Raw genomic sequence first — 21,010 nt, 5'->3', positions numbered from 1 at the left:
TACTTAACCCAAAATATTGAAAATATTCTGATTTCAACATGTGGTCAGTTTTTAAAAATATTGATGATATCGTTCACATTGTTTATTTGTAATAAGTCTTCAAAATATGGTGTATATGTTACACTTACAGCACATCTCAATTCAGACTAGCCACCTTTCCCATGCTCAATTGCCACATGTGGCTAGTGGCTAATGTATGGGATCAAAAATATCAAAATATCCCCATGTGAATATAGATCCCACAGTATCAGAGCTGGAAAATAAGTCCAGGATGTAGAAGGTTTCATTTTTTGTCGTGTTAGCTGTATCCATCTGGTATACATTTCCACACAGTGGGAAACTACTTCTGTTATGCTTTTTCTCCCTGTGATAGTGAGCGTCTCTCTTTTAGGGATCGTTCTTCTGACTTAAGTTCCTCCTACACATCAGTTGGTCAGGTGTGCATTCTGGTATGAATCCTTTGTCCACAGTGATGCAGACCTCTGTCATCTTCCCACAGGACATCTATTTTGTCGTCTGTCCTCAGAGGACAAGGTGATAAGGTATGCTCATCAGGGGAGCCATGTTCTTCCAGTCCTAGCCATTTACTGCTCAAGGCAGGAACGTGTTGAAAGAATTAACACAGCTTCCGAAAGTATCTAACGACTTGGTGATCACTTAGGCGCCGGGAGATAATCTCTCCTCATGGACAGACGTGTATTCGATTTAAACTGCTTTGAATTTGCATTCATCTTCCTGAATAACAAACCTCACCATCATTCATTAACCTTTGGGAGCAAGGTAGGCTTTTCTTTATTTGGCTTAGCCTCCCGTTGTCCTGAGTCAGATTTTTAAATGTCAAATTTCAAAATGTAGCAGAGTTGATATTAGGATTGATGAAATTCTTTGAAAGAAGATACTACAACTGGACCCCTTGGCCATCTGTTTCAGGTGGTAACATACCAATCTTATGCTTGAGTAGCTGCTGCTGATTCTTTGTTGTGTCCACCACAGCTCCTAGCATAGTGCCCTGCACATAAGAGGTACTACGTGGATGTTTTTGAGTAAATAAGAAAATGTTTTATAGCTAGATATCCCAGTTGAGCCTAAACTGGAATGCATGCATCAGTTTACCAAGTGACATGAGTGGAGAGTAAAGAAGATCTTTCTGTGTTTGGGGCCAGGGATTGAGGCAACAATGAGATGGAGGGGACAAGATGACATCTGATCATCCAGGCCTACTTAGGGGCGAAGACTAATCCCCGTGGAAAGGTCATTCTCACTATTTCTGCATGTAAAGAGCCTGACTCCAAGGGAGGGAAGATAGAAGGTGTCACTGAGACTTGTGACACTGTGCATGTTTCTAACGTCTCAATTCTGACTGAAGGCTTTGCCACAGGAGACAGCACCCCAGGCAGGGCAGCTTCCTTCCTGAGGAGCACAGGAAGTAGCCCGTGGCATCTGTAGGGTCCCCAGGGGTTTGCAGATACAGAGGATGTACAGAGGAGATCAGGGTAAAAGTAGCAGAGCATAGGCTCTTGAATGTATTTGAAACACCCCCAGGGGCTCCCAGAATGACTTGAGGTGGAGGGAGAGGTTGGCAAAGTACTGAAGTCCTACAGTTATGGAAGTTCATGGCAGCCTCAAGTCATATAGGTGAGGCCTGGGAACGTTTGGTTTACGGTTCCAAAACACTTCAGGATCTGAGCTAATGCTAACACTCAGAACAACAGCCTCTCTCTACTTCATCCATACCCTGAATTCCTCTCCCTTCTCTTTCTCTAATCAAATAGACGTTAAATAATTCATCACATAATTCACACTGTGCTAGGTATTAAAGGGGGATCAGAATATAGGTTTTTTAAAAAACCCCAACAGTCATGACAACTTTTATTAGATGCTAGTACTTGTTGAAGAAACACTAATAGGAAGGTTATTATTTTGAATAAAAGAAGCCTTTTGGAAGGATTGACTATGTATGGCTTAGTAAGTATATAATCAAAGATCTAGGGAGTTGTATAATTTTATTAAAATCTAACTGTAGATCAAATGACTTAAACTTTTAGAGTCTCAAACATTGATTGTCACAAATGAAGGCGTTCACTGAACATCATATAATGCCTTTATAAAATGTGGAGCAAGAAATTTCAAGAACGTATACCTGAGCGAGCACGTCGGCCGCTATGGAGCTCTATTTTAGCTCTAATGATATATTGAACTGCTTGAATAACAAAGTTCCATAATACTCTTCAGAAGAGCTATTAACTCACATCAAATAGACACACACACACATAAACACACACACACACACACACACACACACACACACACACGGACCCACTTATATTTTTTGTGATAGAACTGAATATAACAAAGGCCGAATCGAAGGTGCATTTTTCCAGTGAGGATTTGCCTTTGCTTCTGCCAGATGCCCTGGGGCATCACTGAGCCAGAAGCATTTGGCACAGACTTTTCCAGACCACACAGATTAATGTGAATACCAAACCCACGTGTGGGCAGGTTTGTGCTTATGGATTCACAAGGTAAATTTTTTTTCTCCCTCACCCCTCGATAAGGCTGTGAAAGACAGCTTTCTTTTAATGGTTCTGCTTTCCAGCTTGGGTTGTCTCTCTCGTCCTCTCACTGTGGCCTTTCTGAGATCTTGGATAATGTTTCTAAGCTCTCAATTCTGACTCTCCATTCCGTGCGTTGAAGGTTTCATCTCCTGTCTCCTACTTTGCCGTTAACCAGGAGGTATGCCTTTTATTGGCAAGTCCCTCATGGTAGCCTGTGGCACTTTCTTACCACTCTGGCTTCAGCTCTCTTTTCAGCTTCGGTTCCTGGTGTTTCCATTGATTGTACAAAGAGGCTCAAGGTGAACACCAGCAGTAGCACTTGGTTAAGGCTATCAGCAGGTACATGGGCCCCTGCCTCTCTCTGTCTGGTGAAGGGGCAAGCTTGGTCTGGGGTGTGGCAGGCAGCACCGTGAGGCCAGGCCACAGGCAGGGGATGTGACCTCCCTTTATAGCAGTGAGTGGGAGTGTTCCTCAACTTCGAAATAATTTTTAGCTGGACATAGAATTCTTAGTAGCAAGTTATTTCATCTCTTATCTTTAGATTATTATTAATGAGTTCTGTGTAATATTTGTATTATCCCCTGCCAGTCTACACTTTATTCCTTGGTAGGTAATGTGTTTTCTCTCTATGGTAACTCTGAATAGCTACCCTTTGTTGTTGATGTTCTGCAATTTCACTATGATGTACCTGGGTATATTTCTTTTTATTTATCTTTCTTAGTATCTGTGCTCCCTGAATCTCAAGATTCTTATTCTGCCATTATTAGAATTCAGATTCATCAATTCTGGAAAATTCACTGTTGTTATCTCTTCAAGTATTTCCTCAGTCCTGTTCTTAATATTCTTTCATCAGGGAATTCCTGTGTTGGCCCTTCTCATTCTATTCTTCCTATCTGTTAACTTGAGTGACAAATCACCCAGTGTGCTCAGGACTGAGGAGTTTCCCACGATGTGGAACTTTCAGTACTAAAAGCAGGAAAGTCCCAGGCAAAACAGGATGGTTGGTCACTCCACTCTTAACTTCTCATGTTTTAGATGTCTGTAGTTGCTACATTCTCTGAAATTACATCTGTCTGCCAGTTCACTAATTGTCTCTTTAGCCATGACTGTTAAAAATTTTAGCAAGTGTGTTTTTCACTTTTTGAAATTCTGTTTTTCAAATCAACCTTTTCTTCTTTTTATGGTTTCTCCATTTTTAAAACAGAATTTGGATGTTTAAATATCTGTAATATCATCATATTTTTATACTATAGTCTCCATTAGATTATTTTGTAATATAAAATTCTTAGAGCTAAATCTTACTACTTATCGTATCTGCTGACTCTAACTCATGGTGAATTATTTTCCTATGTTTTGTGATTCTATATTTTTAAGCTTATTTTCAGAGAGGTTTGATCTGTATAATCCTGGACAATCTGGTTAAAGTGCATCTCTTCAGACAGGTTTCGTATTTTTCTCTGTGAGGTGCCCTAGGGCTATCAGTAGCCTAGGATTACTTTTTATGTTTGTTTCAATGTAAAGGGCTCCAGGAGTGGGCAGGAGTACAAATTTCAACTCCATAGTCATAGGAATTAAAGACCTATGGTTAGAGATTCTTGAGGGAGACTTTTTCTATCCAGAACTCAGCCAAAAATGAATAAACTTTCTTACCTGGTAAATGGAATTTTTGATTCTTTTAAAGGGGATATATCTCTAGGTGGATCTGTCTGCGTAAACATAAAGACTCAAGTTCTTAGATTGCTGAGACCAGCAAAGTACAGCGTCTGGTCTGGTTTTCTGTTCTATTACAGTTTAAACACCTGTATATTTCTCATATTTTATTGGCAGATAACAATATAGTGATAATAATAACAACAATAAGAGCTAACACTTCTGTAGAGTATATATAATGGCCTAGATACTGTTCCAAGCATTTTACGTTTAATCCTCTTATAACCCTCTATACAATATGTAATAATATTTTTCCAATTTTTCAGATGAGGAAACTGAGCCACAGATAAGTTAATTAACTTGACCAAGGTCACACAGCTATTAAATGGCAGACCTGGGATTCAAATCCAGGCTTTGTGACTCGAACTTCTGTATTTTAATCATCAAAAAACACTGCCTTTCAATTATGGATTTAAAGTAATATTTTTTCAGTATTTATTATATTGTAGCAGTAGAGTTTTCAGGTTATTTCAACTGTCATATTTCCAGAAAGGGAAATCTCAAATTTTAATTTTAACATTTCATCAGTGTGATGGCTAATTTTATGTGTCAACTTGACTGGGCCGAGGGGTGCCCAGATTAAACATTGTTTCTGGTTGTGTCTGTGAGGATATTTCTGGATGAGATTAGCATTTGAACGTGTGGACTCAGTCAAGTGGACGGCCCTCCGCAACGTGAGTGGATATCCTCCAATTCAAATAGATTGAGTGCCTGAATAGAACAGAAAGGCGGAGGAGGGAGAAATTCACCCCTTTTGCTTTCTGCCTGCCTGCTGAGCCAGGACGTTGGTCTTTTCCTGTCCTTGAACTAGGATTTATACCACCAGCTCCTCTGATTCTCAGGCCTTTAAACCCAGATTGGAATTACACCACTGGCTTTCCTGGGTCTCCAACTTGCAGATGGCAGATCATAGGACTTCTCAGCCTTCATAATCCGCAGGCCAATTCCTCATAATAAGTCTCTTCATATGTATATCTATCCTATCGGTTCTGTTTCTCTGGCTATCCCTGACTAATACCGCTATACTCTAATATTTCTGACGTTTCACCTCCCCATCCTATTATTAGGGGAATGCAATAAAAATGTATGTTTATTGCAATGGTCCATAACTATTTGTACTTAAACATTTCAAAGAGATTCCCAAATAGAAAAGTTTATAAAACAAAACCTAGAATTTTCTAAGATGAGGAGAGATGTTTAAACTTGAATGTAGAGTGGAGGGATATAATAGTAAGTGAAATGGCTACAGCTCTGGGAAAGGTCTGGGATTGCTGTGGTCCAGTGATTCTCAATGTGTAACCCCAAAGGCAGCATTAGGATACTGGGGACTTACAAGGTACAAATTCTTGGCCTCACCCCAGATTCACTGAATCAGAAATTCTTGGAGTGGAGCCCAGAAATCTGTGTTTTAACAATCCGGGTGGTTCTGATGCACCCTAATGTTTAAGAACCATTGGTATCATCTATTAAGGATTTAATTTATTGCAAACACCAGTGTTTCTTACAGAGTGCGATGGTGTTTTCCATGTGACTGTAAGCTTCCGTGCACCATAAAGCATTATTACCTCAAGCTGAAGTTTACTGCCTCTCCAGCTCAAACAAGGATTCCCTTGTAATATCTTCTCCTTCCTATTATGTTACAGCATGTAGTACTACTTCCCTTTAAAAATCTGTTTTTTTTAAAGGAGGCCTGTCATTTACCCTAATCACAAAGGAAAGAGTTTGGAAATTAACTCTTCTTTTTTTATGTAAAAAAGATATGAACACCATTACTCTTAATCTCTTTTGCATTTCTATTTAGTAAGCAGTAGTTGAATCTTTGGATCTTTTACAGCAGATCAAAGATAGAACCCTAGTTTTATGACTTTACCATCATAAGTACTGACTAAAAGTAAACTATATACAAGCTGCCTCTAAAGTTTAACGGTATTTTAACTAATTTTCAAGATTATTTCTCCAGCGGTTATTTCCATGTCCATGTGTAAAATGTTTTGATGTTGTTTTTTCCGTTAGCGAACATTTATTTATCCCCTTGTGGGGGGCGCTGTGCTAGATGCCAAGAATATAACGATGACCAGGACTGATGTGGTCCCTATCACCACAGAGCTTAAAGGCTGGTGGAGAGATAGACAAGAGCACAGGTGATTACAACACAGCACGATGAGTGTTATGATAGCTGAAATAAAGGGCACTATTGGAACAGTTCTCAATAAAACTGCAACACAACTGCTGTCTAAGTGATTTATTGTTCTTGATTATAAAATATGCTCGCAAGATAGGAGCCTACTCCCACTCATCCTTCAGAAGACAGCCCAGGTTGTCATGCCCTCAAATCCTCTAGTGAGTCTTTTCTTCCACCCACCACCCTGCCCCCAACATTTGAGAATAGGGTCCTTCCTAAGTGCTTCCATTGAACTCTGTATGTATTTCTATTACAGTACTGCTCACACTACATTCCAATGGTCTATTCAGATGTCTGTCACTGTGCTATAGTCTAACCTCTTGGACGGCCTGGGCTCTATCTTCTTTGTCTTTGCAATTCTAACACAGTGCTAGCACCAGTACCCTTTGGTATTCTTTCTATTGCATGATTTAGGTTCTCCTTTCCACTATGCATCACTATTATATTCTTTATCACCTTGAAAACAAACGTGCTTTTTAAATTTATCTTTTCCTGCTAGGAACATGAGCTCATTATAATTCCCTCCCTCCCAATATTGATGCTTATGTAGAAGATGTACCTTAATATTACCTCAAAATCAGGGTCATTAGCAGTTGTCTTTATGGAGAAAGAATTAATTTCTAAAGTTGACAGGAGAGAATATTATCTGTTGTGTCTTCCCTACCTCCCTTAAAAAATATGGCAGACTGACAAGTTGCAGAAGTGATGGCCATAGTGTCTCTTTGGGGAAGTATGGGGAAAAGAGTATATGTTGGAAGGTCAAAGTTGTGGACTGAAGTGGACGTTTATAATTTCTTTGCCCATTGTACATCCAAACTCTCTTCCTGTTTGAGGGAAATTCTTGATGATATCGTGTGAGCCTTGATGTGTGTGTCTTGATGTGCATTAGGGTCCTAACTCCCTCTCCAAAAGCCCCATTAACCAGATAGCCCCTCTTCCCAACCCCAGCAGTAAGGGCAGGAGCGTGAAATCTGGGTTTGGTCAATCAGACTGGGGAATTTGAATCTAAAGTGAATCATCTAAATGGGTAAGGATAGTTAAAAGATGTTCCCAGGGGCTAGTGGCTCCAGGATGGTGTCTGGCAGTATTTTTGCCTGTGGCAGGGTCAGTGGAAGTCTCCTAACCCAGCTTAGATGTGACCTCCTTGTGGTTGCTGCTGTCTGATTGCTCTTGGTTCTTGCCTGTTTTTTTAGCCTGGTTCTTCAGTCTTCCTGTTGATTCTATGAGCTATTTGATAGTCTGCCAATAAATTCCTTTCCTGCTAAAATTAGCCAGTCAGTTTCTATTGCTTGTGACCAAAAACCTCATCTCTATACTGCTTTGCTCAAAGTGCTTTTTGCTAACTGAATAAGTAGTTGTGGAATGACCAACTGGCTACCATTTTTCACACCTTGCCCAAGTATGTTTTCTTTGGGACCATATCCCTGATTTTCTTTGATATAAGAAAATAGAACATTTATTTTTATGAACTATCAGTGAACATTTTCTGAAATGTGCATGTTCTATAAGACAAGTGATACCAATGAAACATTCACAGTGCAGCACAAGAGTAGGGGGCCTCTGGGTCAATCACGTGATGGTCGGGGAAGCAAACACAGGATTGAAATCCCTAAACCCATCCTAAGCCAAATCCCTTCTCCTAAGGGAAGGTCAGCGTGTGTTTCAGCCTGGGATTTGTTTGCCGAGCCTTATCCGTAGTGAAACCCGAGGTGGCAAGGCTCCCAAAGGCTTTCCTCAGCCCTATAAGCTTATGCTCAAGCCTCAGGTTGTGAGGATGTGCTGAGAAGGCTGCAGGGATCTGCTGGCTAAAGGGATCTGAGGCTTGAACATTTTTCTACTCTAGGAATATGGGAAGTTTTTGTTGCTTCATTTTCTTTCTTCTTCCTTTTTATTCTCTGCCCTTTTCCACAGCACTATAATCTATTTTTAAAGGTTTTGACGATTTTTTTTGTTTTAATTTTCTATCTTATCATTTTATTACATTTATTTATGAAAAGTTTTATCTCTGATTATTTGACCATTAGTTTACATTTTATCTTCTCAATAATATTTTATAGAAAATTATTAGTATATTGATAGTATTTATAAATTTGGTAATTTAAGAAAAGTTTTTCAAAGTGGATCTAAAAAGGCTGAATGTTTCTCTCTGAGATTTACTGATTGTAATTGAAAATACTGTTGCTGGGTAAAGCTTGCCAAGCGTCAGAGGAATAACGCTGTTACATGTAATTTACATATAAGTCACATATTATCTCCCTATAATTTATTTGTAGTTATTTTCACTGCTCTTATCATTTGGTACTCAGAATAGCAATCTATAATAGTGTTTCCAAAAGCATCTAGGAAATTTTCCATCTTGCATGCATATAACATTTAAATTTAACTTTCACGTGGTTCTTAGGTATTATGTTTTAGAATAACATTGTACAGTTCTGTGGTTGTTTTGCTATTAAAGCATTCTTAACTGATTTCCATATCAATTGATTCTATGCCTTGTAATGTAAATAACCCCTAAAGATACAGTAAACTAGTGTTTGCTCTTTAGTAGACAGCTCTAACAGTGACTTTTTCAAAGATGTAGGAAGGCTTATCAACATTATCAATATCAGTGCCTTCCAGATTGTGTACATATCTTTCTTCGTGGGAAAGCTTTGGTTGATTTAGCCTTTAACCTTCCTCCAACAACCAGATCTGCACATCCTCATAAAATGCTCAGGCTGAAGATTTTTCTGCTTATTTGTCTGGGGTCTTGCTGACTAAAGACTCCAAACTCCACTGAGGTAGGGGCAGTGCTGTCATGTTCATCGTATTTCCAGCACCCAGCACAGTGCCTGGCATATTCTAGATGCTTGATAAGTTTGTGACAAGAATGGATGAATGTTAACAGGCTTAACAGTTTCCATTTTCCACAGGGAGACACTACATGTAGACCTACTGTTACGGTTATTATGTGTCAGCTTGGCTGGGCTAAGAAGATGCCCAGATAGCTGATAAACCATTATTTCTGGGTGTGTCTGTAAAGGTGTTTCTGGAAGAGATTAGCATTTGAATCCATAGACTGAATAAAGACGATCGCCCTCACCAATGTGGGTGGGCACCATCCAATCCCTTGAGGGCCTGAAGAGAACAAAAAGGTAGAGGAAGGGCAAATTTGTTCTCCGCTGGAGCTGGGACATTCATCTTCTCCTTGGCCATCAGCTCCCCAGTTTTCGGGCCTTTGGACTTAGACTGGGACTTATACCATTGGCTCCCCTGGTTCCAGGCTTCAGATTTGGACCTGAAATACTTGAGTCGGACTTTCTGAGCCTCCAGCTTGCAGATAGTAGATCCTGGGACTTCTCAGCCTCCATAATCCTGTGAATCAACCCTCACAATGAATCTCTTTCTACATATCTGTATCTATCCTTTGGTTCTGTTTCTCTAGAAAACCCTGGCTAATACATCCACCTATTTGAAACACAGGTCTCCTTGAGGTCCCCCCTTGAATTTAGCCGGACTCCTTTCCTCACAGCCTAGAAATACTGCTAGCATTGTCCTACTCTAAGGTGCCAATTCCAGATCTTTTGGCTTCGCCATCAAGCAAAATTTCTCTTGAGTTGGTTCTCTATCAACCCATCTGTACCATTTCCAACCTTCCCTATCACCATCTTTGTCTTAATCCTCCACATTCATCTAGATTTTGGGGACCAGGCTCACTGTCGTTCTCTCTAATCCAACTCATGCAGAGATTTCAAGGCCTTTGTGAATGACCCACCAACTACTGTAGTCTCATGGTTCTGTGGTCTATTCAATGGTTATGGCCTTACTTCTACTCTACTTCAGCAACCCACCTTCAATTGACATCTTGGGCCTTGTCCTCATTGGAACTAACTGAGAGATCTGGAATTTCACACATCAATCTCTTCCTCTCCAAACATACCCTCCTATTCTGCCAGTCCTCTCCTACTTTTACAAGCTTACTCTCTTACTGACACCATGATGTCAGTCCCTTGATTCCTCTCATTTTTCCAACTCTATTGGTCCCCTCTTAGCATCACTTCCTTACTGTCTAGTCCAGACCCCATGGACCTCACTTCTCTTACCCATCTACCAGCAATCTTAATATACCTACCCTTTCAATGCTCTTCAGTTGCAAGCCTGCAATTCTGGGCTCATCCACTTATCTACATTTTATACTTCTTCACCCAAGCAGGATGAGTGGTACTGAAAAAAAACAATCACACAAAAGGTAAGAATTATACCTCCACAAATATAGGAATCCAGTCTTAGCTATACCCTAAAATCCTATACACTCTTTCTCAGCTTCTCTTATTTCCTTTTAAGACTATTACAAACTTTTGCTTGTTTTTTTAAGTCCCTCTCCTCACTTTCAGAAAATGGCTCTGCTAACTTCCCAGTTCACAGAGAAAGTAGAAGCTATCAGAAATGAACTTTCCTCAACTCCTCTTCCACAGTACTTCTTCCCTCCCCAATACAAGGCATCTGTTTCTACTCCTGTCAGTATATCTTTTTCCTTTGCCCTCCTTCCACTTACTGTAAATTAGTGCTTGGGACTCAACCCCCTCCTTTCTCCATAGGGGCTGTGTTGCCTCAATTATTTCCTCTGTCCTTTTAGCTCTTGTGCTTGGTTTGCAGACTGGATCAAGCCACACACACTTAAAAAGTGAAATGCCGCACAAAGTACCCTCTCTTGTATCTGACTCTCAGCTATCTGCCACCCTGTCTTTTCCTTCTCTTCATAGGAAAGCCTGAGAGAAAAGCTCCACTTCCTTGCCACTTCTCTTTTCTGTTGTTTTTATTTATTTATTTTAAAAGACCCATCCACTTTGTAACCCATCAGAAACCAACTTAGACCACCACCATGACTTCAAGACTGCTTTGGCTAAGTCATCAGTGTCTTCTTAATTTCCACATCCAATGGTCACTTTTCAGTATTTATCTTCCTTGATTGCTTTGCTTTATTTTTGATACTGTTAGCCACTCTCTGGAAACTCTCTTGTTGGTTTTTTATTATACTCGTCTTTCCTGTCCCCCTCCTAATTCTCTTAGAACGCTTGTGGGCTCTTACACTTGCTTTTAAAATATTCATGTTCTCTAAGATTCCACCCTCATATCTCTTCTTTTATGACTCTATATACCCTCCTTTGAATAATGTCTTCTGTGACCATAGCTGTAACTATCACCTGTATATTAATGACACTCAGATACAGGGAAGTGACTTTTTACCAGGGGGTTAAGATCTAAAGTCAGTGTGAAAGGCAAAAATAGAGTAGAGTAAAAATTGCCTTTGAAAAACTCCTCTAAAATACTGTATATATGATTCTGAATATATATACCATCAATCAAGAAATCCTACACAGCCAGTTTTCCCCTGCTATTGGAACAGAAGGTTGTTACTTGAGTTAAACACCAGATGAAGTTGTTGGCTTGCATTTAGGGGCCATGTTATAAGAAAAATATGGTTTTGTTTTTTTGCCAAGCACATATAGTAGAGTTAATGTAAGTTGAGTAAGTATAGGAGATACTCCACTGTATATATTTTCAGCCTGACCTCTTCCATGAGCTCTGAACTTAGACACCAAACTGTCTACTGGATATCGCCTTTTGGATATGACAAACCAGATTGTTTTAGTTAGATTTCTGAAAGCTGAAGAAATGAGATAATTCACATCCTTCTTAGCAAAGGCATTTATTGAAAGGATACAGTGATGTGACAAGGGTACAGCTCACACGTGGAGTGTTTTCACATCATTTGTGTTGTTGCTCTTATGCCAGGCAGATGTCCTCTAGGACTATACAGCTGTGCACACCCTGGTGTGGCAGCTTCAGATTGGTGGAATCTCTAGGCTAAGCATCACACAAACCAGTAACCTCCAGTTAACAGCTTTACTGAGACTAGTGGAATTCATAAGCATCTAGGAAGGCATTGTAATTCTTTATTGGTCCTTTCAAGTGCTGTACTTCACCCATTGGCTGTTACATCACCTTACAGACCATCTTCATGAGGCCGTCATGACCCATCAACCAAGTGAGATCTCAGCATTTCCCCACTGACCAGACTGAACATCTGACTATTACAGGTAGGGTGTGTGTTGTGTGTATTATGAGCCAATATCAGAGACAAGTCTATATGGCAATCAGCTGCATCTCCTTTTTATCACACACACCAAATAACAAGGTAATTAAAAGTATTATAATACGAAGTAGTCAAATATTACATCAAAAATGTAACAACACTACTCAATTGTGGCCTGCCTCACTCCACATTTAGCATTCTAACAACATGTAATTACAATGGAGCTGGACAGCTTCCGTGGTGTCCTCTTTCTTCCTGTCATTATTCATGTTCCATATATGCCTTCTAACATGCCTTGAGTATATATAGAATAAGGATGTTTCTTCACATCCTTCTACTATCTATGCCTACGTGTTTATACCATCAGCCCCTTAATTTGAGGAAGACTGAACCATGCAAGGACATTCTCTATGGCCAACTGTGGGTTGCAGAAGGTAGGAAATTGCACATTTGAAATATCCCATTATGATCCTTTGCTGGCTATCACATTTGGGCTTTTGTCCCTTTGAAGTTGACCTCTTTACCTCCATTGTTATTCTCTTAACAGAACAATAGGATATAATTTATGCCCAGATAACATTCTTTTCTTTGTGTCAAATACATATTCAGTAAAGTTAAGATTATAAATAATATGCTCCCATCTAAAATCACAGACATCGATTTTAATTATTTTTAAATTGAAGATAGTATTCTTTATTTTTATTATAAAAAGTAACATACTGGGGCAAGCCCCATGGCCAAGTGGTTAAGTTTGTGTGCTCCGCTTTGGCGGCCCAGGGTTCGCTGGATGTCCTGTCCTAACAGCAGACCCTGGGTATCTATGTTGATCTTGTCTCATGACCCTCCTGGTGTTCTCTTCACTGGATGGTAAGTGGACAGGCTAGCAGGGGAGGACGTCTTGCGACATAGTTCCAAGGAATTTACCCTGGGGCCTAGAAGGCAAAAGGTGTTTGAACCAAAAACGTTGAAGAGTTTATGAGATTCTGTTACTTCTTCTCTATTCTCTCCCCATTGCTTTCCAAATCAATGGGTTCTGGGTATAGGATGCTGCAGATATCCTTTTGGACTCCTTTCTTTCATATAGTCCAAAGGTGTTACACATTCTTTTATCACAGATAGTTTGCTATTGATTTAGTTTCTCATTTACTTTTTCTTGGGCCTCATCCCGTCTGGGTCAAGATTTTGGTTTGCCTGGACAACCATCCTCTTATGCCTCCAAAGACCCTGGACTGCCTTTCCCTTCAGAGGTCCTTGACAGTTGTGTGAGACTTGAGACTGAAAGGCCACAGTGAGAATTTATTCCTCTGGGGTTCCTGGGTCCAAATTGCCAGACCTCTATTAAAATATAATTTTCAGAGAAAGATAAAATCATGACTTTCATATAGATACAAAAATGAAAACATGTTAAAGAATTCATTTTTCTCATATGATATGAAGGAACTGGGCAAAATGGGACAGAACTGATTTTTCCATGGGTAGGATGGGGGAGTCAATTAAAATCACTACCAGACAGGACAGAAGTTACATATCTATCAATTACTCACAACTTATAAAGAACAGAAAAATAGCTCAAAGACCGTGAACAAGGTTAGAATCTGATAACCCAGAAGGATATGCTATCCACGTGCATAGCTTTTTCTATACCCCGCAAAATAAAAGAACATAGGGCCCTCCCAACCAGTTCCAGTGGAAAAAACCAAGCATCCTTGCACTGCCAGAGTGATCTTTTCAGAACAATGAATTCCCCTGACGAGTTGAAAAGATGAGGTTTAGTTCCCAAATGTCCTTGAATGCTCGAAAGATAAACATGTCCAAGAATATTAGAAAAAAGAGTAAATATCAAAATTCACTAAAATATTCCAACCTTTATTCAGACAGTTCAAGTTGGATTCAAATTAATAGACTTTATTTCTTAAAAAATTTTTCTGTTTGCAGGGGCTAGCCCCGTGGCGCAGCGGTTAAGTTCACACGTTCCACTTCTCAGTGGCCCGGGGTTTGCTGGTTCAGATCCTGGGTGTGGACATGGCACCGCTTGGCACACCATGCTGTGGTAGGCATCCCACAGATAAAATAGAGGAAGATGGGCACGGATGTTAGCTCAGGGCCAGTCTTCTTCAGCAAAAAATGAGGAGGACTGGCAGTAGTTAGCTCAGGGCTAATCTTCACCCCCCAAAAAAACAACAAAATTTTCTGTTTGCAGAAAATCGAGCAGAGAATTCTCACATACCCAATCACAGTTTCCCTTTTTATTAACATCTTGAATTAGTGTGGTACATATGTTATAAGTGATGAATCAATATTGAGAGACTGTTGTTAACTAAAGTCCATAGTTAACATTGGAGTTCACTTTTTGTGTCGTACAGTTTATGGGTTTTGACAAATGCATAGTCATATATCCACCATTAAAGTTTCACACATGATAGTTTCTCTGCCCTAAATGTGCCCTATGCTCCACACATTCATCCCTCCTCTCTTTGCCTCCTTCCCTCAAACTCTGGCAACCGCTGATCTTTTTACTGTCTCTCTAGTTTTGCCAACTATAGTTTTTTCTCTCATTCTTTTAGGTAAGTGCTATGTACACACAGCTTCAAGATAATATTTTTTTTTATCTCTGCCATCCAAGCAGATTACCTCCCCAACTCTCCCTTGTACATAATTTATCTTTTCCTGAGGGCCTCCTGGAAGGTGGTGGAAGAGATCTGCCTACTACAGGCTTCAGCCGTGATAGCTATTGTCCGCCAGTATCCATTCTCTCCTTCTTCGTTTTAGTAAGACAACAATCCCACTCTGTCCAGGTTTGACTGAGCCCTGGGCTACCTAACGAGAGACTGCATTCCTACCTTCCTTGTATCTTCCTGTGGCCTATGGGGTCTGAGCAGAAAGAATATGTCCAAGTGATACATACTGACAAGACTGAGAAAATAAGACATTTACCATGCAATGGTAAACTTGTGTCCCATTGCTCGACCATACTACCTAAAGGATATTGTGAATTAAGAACATAAAATAAATCCTGCAATTATCTTGTGACACAATTATACTGCATTCTAATTTTTGGTAATAAGAGTGTTCATTGGTTAAAGGAAAACACTCAGTGTAATACAGTTTGTATAACCCTATTTTGGGCTCTTTTTTTTTTTCTCTTCATTTTACAGTATCTCAACAAACAAAATGCCAGAAGGCTCAACTTCTATGAGGCCCCGTGGGAAACATGAACATTTAAAGTGTAATGGACAAACAGAAGCCTGTGAGTGAGAAAAAGAATGGTGAGGGAGCTGGAAAGGAAAGAGAATCAGGGGACTGCAGGTTTACGGAAGCTAAGAGAAGCAAGACTTTTTAGAAGTGACCAACATGTCCAAACGAAACAGAAAAATCCAGTAAAATAAAGGATGAGGGGCTTCCCCATGGCTGAGTGTTTGAGTTTGCAAGCTCTGCTTTGGCGGCCCAGGGTTTCGCTGGTTCCCATCTTGGGCGTGGACATGGCACCACTCATCAGGCCATGTTGAGGCTGCGTCCCACATAGCACAACCAGAAGGACTCACAACTAGAATATACAACTATGTATTGGGGGAGGTTTGGGGAGAAGAAGAAAAAAAGAAGATTTGCAACAGATGTTAGCTCAGGGCCAATCTTTAAAAATAAAGAATGAAAGGGATTTAATGATTAGTAGAGCATTACTCTTAGTCTCGGTTTTTGTATCTGTAAAATGGGTATCTCATGCTGTTATCATGAGATTAGTTAAACTATGTAAAAGCTTCTGGCTTAAGGTAGGTGCTCAATAAATTTTAGCTTCTTTCCTCTCTTTATGTGATTCATTCTTTTATGTAACAAATACTTATTATTAATGAGGAATTCTGCTAGAGGCTGGGCGGGCAACGATACAGACTCCACCATAAAGCACGCTATCGTGTTGTAGGAAAACACACAACCACGACAGTACTATTCCTTGCCATGAGAGAGATGATGAGAGGAAGTTACCTGATTTACTTCTTTTTGTTTCTTTAGTTTTGGCAGGTAATTACGAAACTTAAAATCATCTCAAATACAAAAAAAATGTTTTTGTTAACACGGTGGTGTTGATGCATGAAAACTGTTTCTAAATTAGTGAATACAATGTAAAGCAATGCATTCTTATTTTTGTATGTGAAAGCTTTAGGTTTTTAAGGTAACTGTTTGAAGTTGAAGAAGACACCCGTCCACTAAAGTTCTCACTCAGAACTCACTGCCCTGTACTTTCAAAAAAATCAAATGTATAATTTTAATTGGCAGCTATCCAATTAATTTATATCCATAGTTGCTCAAACAGGTTTGGAAATTCTTTACTAGCAGTATCTTTTTTTTAAATGGAGTTTTAAACTACTTTATATGCAGTAAAATCTATCCTTTTCCAGTTTTGGCAAAGAAAACAGTGGTATAATCACTAACACAATTGACATAAGAACATTCCATTACCCTCCCCCTCCCCCAAATTCTCTCCGGCCCCCTTTTAGTCACCCCCTTCCCCTGGTCAACACCGATCAGTGTCCTGTCCCTTTTTAAGAAAATTTTTATTTTCTTAAATAATTATAGACCTACAGGAAATTGCAAAAATAGCACGTGGAGCCCCCGTACCCGTCACCTAGCTTTCTCCAGTGGTGCCGTCTTACACCACTATCCTACAGATGAAAACCATGCCTCGTATGTTTGAAGGTGGGTCTTCCCTTCACTTCTCTGCCTGTGTTTACTCTTTTCTTTTCACACAAATATAATTCCGTGCGTTAAAAGGAGCAGATACTAGTTTTCCCTCATGTGCGCTGTTGCACTTTCAGTATTTCGGTTCCATCACCCCTGCGACTCCTACATCTTTCTCTGGTCTTTTCTTCCTTCCGCCGATTCCCCGTAATTGAATTCTCCTGCCATATATATATATATTACGTTTTATTTTGTTTTTCTGAGACTTGCCACAGACGGTACCATTTATTCTCGAAGTCTTAACTTCTCCCTCGGTCCTTAAGTTTAAAGGAGGGCAGTCGCGCTTGTGCTTAATTGCTGAGGTGGTTACAGTAGCTGCGCAGCGTGCGTAGGCCTGGGGCCTGGTTTTCCAGCCTCTTAGAAATGCTAGCAGCACTGCGTAGGTCAGCCCTGTCCTTGCCCCGCCCTTCCCCCACGGGTCATCCTTTTCTTTTCCAGATATTTGGCTGTTTGTTGGAGGAGAGCGTGTAGAGACCCTTGAAGCCGCTGGCACCCCCTCCCCAAGTTTCGGCCAACCCCGCGCCCCCATCAATGGCCGCCTAGGTGGTGGGCAGAGAGTACAGGCGCCGTCGGGTTCCGGGGTGAGAGGCAGGGGCGGGGCCTCGGCGGCCGCCGTCACTGGCGGCAGGGAGGTCACGCCCCCGGGCCTGCGCACGCGGCCTGGACGTCAGCCGCCAGCGCCAGTCTGGCGCCCCGGTGCGCGGGAGGCGCGGTGCGCATGCTCGGCCTCGGTCGCTGGCGGCTGAGGCGGCGGCTGCTTCGATGAGGGAGGGCCTGGGCCCGTCTCCTGGTTGTCTCGCCGCTAGCCGCCTCCGCTCCTCCTCCGCCGTCCCCTGGCTCTCGGGGCCCCTCGTTGTCCGGCCCGGGGCGGCTGGCTGGCTGGAAGCTCGCAGAGCGGTGGGCCCGGCTCCCCGGCTCCCCTCCCCCGCCCCGTCGCCCCGCCCCCGCTGGGCTGGGCGGCGGGGTGAGGGCCGCGCGGAGCCGGGTGAGTATCCCCCAGCCTCGGCCGGCCGCCGCCTCCCGCGCCGCTGTCGCCCCGCGCCTGCAGAGGGAGGGGAGGGGGACGGCCCACTGGAGCGAAAGGCCGGGCAGCGGGGCCCCGCCCGGGAAGGACAGGCCCGGGCCTGCGGGTGGCAGCGGGGCCCGCGCTCTCGGCCCGCATAGACTCGGCCTCCCGCAATCGTTAGGGCCCCGAGGTTAAAGCCTGCGCGGGGTGGCGAGGCTTTGTCCGCGGAGCCTGGAAACAAAGGTGTTGAGTTACGGGCGACTGCAGTGGCCCACTCCCATGGCAGGGGCTGCAGGTTCATTAGGTGTCAGGAGGAATAACCTAGTATTTACAGCCAACGGTATTTTCTCCCAGATAACCTATCTTCTCATAGGATCTAAAGTCTTGAATGGGAGGGTGGGTAGAATAAGGAATAGTTATCTGATGTATAGAAACATACTTTTATGATGGTAAAAGTTAGAAACATCTCGGAAAAGCTTAGCTCCTGTCTTTCCAAGTGAAAATAGAGGCTTTTCTAACAGGCCCACCTGAGGATGCATTAGTTGTCTAGGGGACTGTGCTTCGCCTTGATATAGTGTTGGTTAGGGCCCAGGCCCTGCGGTTACGTTTTTTTGTCTAATAGAGATGCAAATTATTTCTGACTAGGAGAAAAAAATACTCCTGAAGGTTGTGGTTTTATTGTCCTATTTCCAAAATTTTTATAATTTTTACCATTCAACTTGCCCCTTCATTATGAGTGCAATAAATGTTTGCCACAGGCTCATTTCCTTTGTATGAATCATGTTTATAACTTTTTTAAAAAAAATTACAATTCGACGATGGCCTTCACTCCTTAATGGCAAAAGCTTAAGTTTGTACTTTTCAGGATTGGAAAACAGGCCCTGTGTAGTACTCCAACTACATTTCGGGACCCAAAGTAAAATCCTTCCTTGTTGCTTCTGAAGGGTCAAATATGGACAAGACGAGACGTTTACGAAATGGAAACTTGACCAAAAAAAATAAATGTTGAGCATTGAGAAATTCAAAGTAAAGTCTTGCAGTCACAAGGTTTAAAAATTGTTATTGATACTGTAATTGAGGAAACTAGTAGAAACAGTTTCCACTTGTTCTCGTCTTAAACTGGATTCCTGTGGATATAGAATGTTACGAGATTGTGTCCCCTCCCCCCTGCTTCTCCCGTCCGCTCTTCCCTTCCCCTTTATTTGGGAGAAAGTTCACTGAGATTTTGCTACATGATGAGGCAGTCAAGTACAAATTATGATTTGATAGCAGTTGCTAATGTTTATAAATTTCTGAGAAAGATACGCAGCTCCATAGGGAAAGCAAGTAGGGTAAGGTTTATATGCGAAGATTGCTTAAGACTGGGCTCGATTTGATTATTAAGGTCTTTGAAGCCTAGGGATGTGTTTGGGACCCTCGAGGCAGTGTTTGAATTATAAACAAAATGAGGGAACCATATCAGCAACAAAGGGCTTTAGAGATTGGTGATTACCTGTTGAAAACAAACGTCTTCAGGGGCCAAGCAGGCTGGGTATAAAACGGTTGGGAATTAGGGGAAGGAGAAGAAACCCTGCGTTAAACCTTCCAGATTGGGGAGAATTGAGAACTCTGCAGAAGCAGAGGCTCCTCCGATGTACACGGCACCCCAGGCCTTGATGTGCTTGGTCTCATAGGTTTACAGGACCCAGGAAGAATACTTACGAATAGAAGTTTAGCTTTGAAATGGGAGTTATTTCGTGTAACTGTCGTGTAATAGCTTTTGGAGAAAACGTTCTCTCTTCTGAGCTCAGGAACCCACAGTGGTTTCCTATTGCGCATTGTTTTAAATGGGACCTCTTTAGACTTATGAGATTATTTATAAACTGCCTCCCCCACCCCATTTTCCTGTATTCCTTAATCTGTACTCTCCAGTCAGGCTCCTTACCTGTCAACTCTGCCTCATTTCAACCTCTTCCTAGGTTCACTGCTCCCCCTCCCTCATCCTTTCTTGTATCGTGTCTCTACCTTTCAGTATCCTTTTATAATTCAAGGATTATCTGAAATGTGACTCCTCTAGGGCACAGGCTGTGGTTCCAGACTACCTTAGGTCCAGTTGCCACATTTAACAGCTGTGTTACCTTGGACAAATTACTTAGCCTCTCTGTCCCAATTTCCTCATCTCAAAATGAAGAAAATCGTAGTTAATAACCTCATAGGGTTGCCATTTTACTATCTTTTGTTCTCTAATGTTCTTTTTAGTTTGAATCTTTTCTTGTAAATTCAATTACAAACTGTTGAGGACAAAAATCATATTGTTTACTCTTTTTAAAAAATCTCTTAAAGTTCTCCCAGGATGATTCTGTAGGTTCAGAGTAATATTTTTTCTTCCTATCTTATTATCTAGTTTTCTATTCTTTCTGTTTTCTGTTTTACTGTACGCTATTTTCTTCTAAAAGTATTTGAGGTAGCTTATAAACTATATATACTATAATAATGTACAAAATAAATATAAATCAGGATCATGAAAATATGAAGCTTGAATAGAAAGATGGAGTGTGTTATATTGAAATATATACCATGAAAAGTTGTACATTTGTTAAAGGTGGGCTACAGATTAAGTTCTGAGCTTCATGTTGGTTAAAGAAAGAAACATACCACTTGCTCAGGAAAAACACAGCCTCCTGGGAAGTAAATATTTCGTGAGTGAAATGCAGGTTGTGATTGAAGATTTCAAATATACACTAAGAAACCTTAGGGTTAAGTTCTCTGGA

General features: G+C 41.2%; 1 protein-coding gene and 1 long non-coding RNA gene across 5 annotated transcripts in view; both read left to right on the top strand.

Moving 5' to 3' along the window:
* Positions 1–16,325, top strand: part of LOC123289031 (uncharacterized) — a 75,094-nt gene extending 58,769 nt beyond the window's left edge. The window contains exons 2-3 of the long non-coding RNA XR_011505979.1: positions 12,440–12,527; positions 15,679–16,325. This is a non-coding gene — a long non-coding RNA (uncharacterized lncRNA). The remainder of the gene's footprint in view (positions 1–12,439; positions 12,528–15,678) is intronic.
* Positions 16,326–17,923: 1,598 nt separating this feature from the next.
* ATG10 (autophagy related 10) overlaps positions 17,924–21,010 on the top strand; it is a 208,478-nt gene continuing 205,391 nt past the window's right edge. Inside the window, exon 1 of one of the 4 annotated variants that reach the window (XM_014857026.3) lies at positions 17,924–18,239. The gene's annotated coding sequence lies outside the window, so the exon portion shown is untranslated. The remainder of the gene's footprint in view (positions 18,240–21,010) is intronic. The other 3 variants (XM_070517844.1, XM_044777905.2, XM_070517845.1) reach the window with 3 other exon arrangements.

The sequence above is a fragment of the Equus asinus genome, chromosome 9 (assembly GCF_041296235.1).
Source record: "Equus asinus isolate D_3611 breed Donkey chromosome 9, EquAss-T2T_v2, whole genome shotgun sequence".
NCBI classification, from domain to species: domain Eukaryota; kingdom Metazoa; phylum Chordata; class Mammalia; order Perissodactyla; family Equidae; genus Equus; species Equus asinus.
Note: the sequence above shows the minus strand (reverse complement) of the source record. Positions and strands in the feature narration are given on the sequence as shown.